Source organism: Crocodylus porosus, unplaced genomic scaffold (assembly GCF_001723895.1).
Source record: "Crocodylus porosus isolate Cpor-Errol unplaced genomic scaffold, CroPor_comp1, whole genome shotgun sequence".
NCBI lineage: Eukaryota > Metazoa > Chordata > Crocodylia > Crocodylidae > Crocodylus > Crocodylus porosus.
The window spans coordinates 97,670,922-97,675,036 of NW_017728947.1; the positions used below are offsets into that span (position 1 = coordinate 97,670,922).

The 4,115-nt window shown below is 42.2% G+C and overlaps 1 long non-coding RNA gene across 2 annotated transcripts in view; it reads right to left on the reverse strand.

The window, feature by feature from the left end:
• Positions 1 to 496: 496 nt before the first annotated feature.
• LOC109321763 overlaps positions 497 to 4,115 on the reverse strand; it is a 122,904-nt gene continuing 119,285 nt past the window's right edge. For both annotated transcript variants that reach the window (XR_002104165.1, XR_002104166.1), the window contains one exon: positions 497 to 955. This is a non-coding gene — a long non-coding RNA (uncharacterized LOC109321763). The remainder of the gene's footprint in view (positions 956 to 4,115) is intronic.

The following is a 4,115-nucleotide window of genomic DNA, read 5'->3' on the forward strand; positions in this document are numbered from 1 at the left end:
ACTGTGAAAAAATCCACGTTACAGCTACTCAGTTTGCTCATAAGAATTGGGTGCAATGCTGTATCAAAAGCCTTTTTAAAATCTAGGTAAATAATATTTACTTCCACTCCTGCATCTAATCACTTTGTGACCTGGTCATAAAAAGAGACCAGGTTAGGCAGAATCTGCCTGCTGTAAGCCCGTGCTGGTTGCCCCTTAACAGAGTGTGACTCGCTGGCCCCCTGCAGATGTGATCCTTTATGGATTTTTTCAAAGGTCTTGCTGAGAGTAGAGGTGAGGCTAACTAGCCTATAATTACCTGGGTTCTCCTTCCTCCCCTTCTTGAAAACAGGCACCACGTTGGCCCTTTTCCAGTCCTCTGGGACCTGTCCCAAGTGCCACAAGTGCTTAAACAGTTGCTCCAGTGGTTTTGCTATAACATCAGCCAATTCCTTTAGTAGCCTTGGGTGAAGATCACTGGGGCCTGCTGACTTAAATACATCCAGCCCTTCCAAGTGCCCCTTCACTAGGTCAGTGCTAAGTCATATATACCTAGAGCAGTGTACGAATTATTTGCCACACAACACATGGTTTATTTTCCAGAAGCATAATGGACAGCCATTGAATCAGAGTGAAGGCCTCCACACTTAGGTGAACAACACTTGCAAGAACAACTGTTTACAAGCACAAGCAACATAGTTGCCTCTTTGGACTGATATCTTATGTGAAGGCACATTTGTACCAGTGGGATTATCCTTTCACAATCTCCAAGCCTTGACATGTAAATGTGGTAACACTAAAACCTACTTAGCTCATGATGTGTGCATGAAAACATGTAGCCAAGACACTTCCAAATAACTGCAAATGCAAAATTTTTCATGCACAGCTTCTAAAGCCACAGCTGATCATTGCTCCTCCATCTCATTTAGTGGGTAATTTTGTCCCTGGGTTTGGTTTTCTAACAGCTCCAAGTAGCCTAAAAGAAAGAAAAAAAGGATCGACTGCATGCACCACTGTTTTGGGGTTTGTTTGTTGTTTTGGGTTTTGTTTTGTTTTGTTTTGTTTTGTTTTGGGGGGGTGGGTTCTTTTGCATTGCACTTTATACAGTTAATCCAAAACATTTCAATGTGGTTGTGGCTGCATTTGCTGGCTGGTCAGCTGGCTAGATAGTTTCCTGCCTACCTGCCTGACATGCAGCTGGACTGCCCAGCTCCCCAGATTTCCTGATATCCATCAGCACTTTGCTCTCATACATCCTCATCTACTCAGCTCTTTGGCTACCTGTCTGGCAGGCAGATAGCCTGGCAGCCCCAGGGCCAGTCCTGGGTGCCTGGCTGGCTCCTCGAAATAAGTTAATAAATTCCATTTATATTCTCCCCAAAGAGAATTGCTTCAAAAATCATTTTGTGACCAGTTTTGTGAACATGACTTTGCTTTCTGATCTGGAATGAAGAAAAAAATTGCAAAATTTTCCACAGAACAGACATTTCATTTCCCATTCACTGCCTCCTTCCTGCTGCCTTCAACAAAAGTGTGTAACAGTTGGCAGATATAGTTAATATTTTTAAAGCACATTTATCCCACATTAAGTTATAGCAGCCTTTGAAAGCCATTTTTGTTATTCACTGTAAACTGAATTTTAACCTCACCATCCAGTCAGAATATGGGTCACTGCATAGCTGTGTCGCAGGATAGGACCTGTGATGCCAAGAATCACAATCTGATCCCTGCTTCTGCCTTGCTCCAATGGCAAAGTAACCTACTCCACTGCTTTTCCTGGCATGGGTCACTCACTCCCCACTTGATGTCAGCACGGATGCATGGGCCAGCACACTGGAGGGATTGAGCTATGAGGCTTCATCTCCTTACCCCTGCTTATCAAACTCTACACTTACACACACAGAAAGGGAAGAGCAACTTGGCAGCTTCTGTTCTGTTCCTCATGTAATCCTTTCTCTGGTGTTCCTGATAGTCCATATGGTAGATTGGGGCGTGGTTTCTGTTACATTATGGCATGAGCACACATGCGGGTTCATGGCTATATTAATAATGTCTATTGGTTTTATACACCATTTCTCTCTCAGCAAGAAATGTCATGCTATTATCTCATCTTCAGATCTTGGCTCTGTTGACACTGTACAACTACTATGACTACTACTACGTACCATATTTGCTTGCCTACCATGTATATTTTTTCAAAAAATTAGCCATCCAAAATTGGGGTGCATATCTTCAGTGAAAAAGTTGATTTTTCTTCTCTGGAATAGCAGCAGAGTGAAGTAGAGCAAACAGACACTGGGCGCATCTATATGTACATTAACCTCCTTTAGTTAACACGCATTACATCTATTACCAAGGGTGCATCTACACATGCACTTTAATGTGCATTAATGTGTCACAAAAAACTCATGCTTTTTAGCTATGTGCATTAAAATAGGCTAATGCACATTTTTCTAGTACCTCACAATAAAGCGCACCTATGCGTGAGCATAGAGGTTGCTCCAATGCGCTGGAATTCCAGCATGCTCAAGCAGACTTGCTTAACTGAGTCTGCTGGAACGTGATAATTGCCATGTTCCAGCAGCCTCCTGTGTCTCGTGTATCAGCATCCCCATGCTTAAAAATGGCAGTGGAGGTGTCTGAACTAAAGCTTGTTCAATAAGCTTTAGTTCAAGCACCCACCTGCCATTTTTAAGTGCAGGGACACTGATACAGGAGACACAGCAGTGCTTTAACTAGAGTGGCTCTTGGAGCTGCTGTAATTAAGCACTGACTCTCCCCCACCCCTGGAGCATGTGTAAAGTACCCAGAGGTACTAGATTTAATACACATTACCTAAAGCATATTAGTTGAACATGTAGACATGCCCTCCTCCATTATAAGGTACAAGTAAAATGCACATTAGCCTGTCTTAATGCACATTAACTAAAGTGCATGGTTTTTAAGTGACCCTTAATGTGCATTAGCCTATTTTAATGAGTATTTACTAAAAAGCATGTTTTTAGTGATACTTTACTGCACATTAAAATAGGCTAATACACATTAAAGTGCATATGTAGATGTTCCCTCTGTGACTTATAGCTGCCAAGATGGCTTCCACTTTTTCCTGGGGCTGCAAACAGCAAGGGCAGTCCTGTTAACTTCACAGCTTCTGTTGAGACCATAGTTTTGGCTGAAGAGCCACTGAATTAGCCGATGGTGACTGAGCTGCTTCATGAAGTTTGTAGTGTCTTGATGAGGTTTGTGATATGGAAACAACACTTTATTATTTACAGGAACTTATATAAAGAACTATTTACAGTAAAGAGGTAACAGTCTTGCTACTACCTTTGCAAAGGTCTTTTCAGCCTTTCTGCTGTCCTAACACTTCACAAAGTTCCTCTTGGCTCACCCAGAATATCTCCTGGAATACTGCACTTCCTAGGTACTTTCTGTTTCCAGGAGAACTAATTCTATGCCACACAGTCAGCAATGACTCTGGAAAAATCTTTTTTCCTACATTCTGCCTTTGAGAAACAAAGCAGTATCTTACAGTAAGATACAGTATCTGACTAGCTCAGCCATCAGTCAAAAAATCTTTTAAATACCTTTATAGTTCTAATGAAGGCCAGGAAGAGCCTATTTTCTGGGCTTTCTCAGTTTCTGCTGAAGCCAATGGTAGAGCAAAAATATCTATCATATCCTTACAGGCAATCAGCACCGATCAAGACAAACCAAAACAAAATCTCATGAGGTCAGAAGTGCAAAGTCCAGCACCTAGGACAGAACAATCCTATGCACCAATATAGGCTGGGGATCAACTCACTAATCAGCAGCTCTGTAAAAAAGGACTTGGGGGTTACAGTGAATAATAAACTTAATATAAGTGTTATGAAGAAGGCTAACAGATTACTGGTATGCATTAGTAGAAATATTGCCAGAAGATTGTGGGAACTGATTATTCTCCTCTATTTCAGAGACTCATAGAATCATAGAAGTCGGGTCAGAAGGGACCTTGTAGATCTTCGAGTCCAGCCCCCTGCCTGAGCAGGAGAAAAACTAGGCTCAAATGACTCCAGCCAGGTAGGCATCAAGCTTCTTCTTAAAGACCCCCAGGGTAGGAGCCAGCACCACTTCCCTTGGAAGTTGGTTCCAGA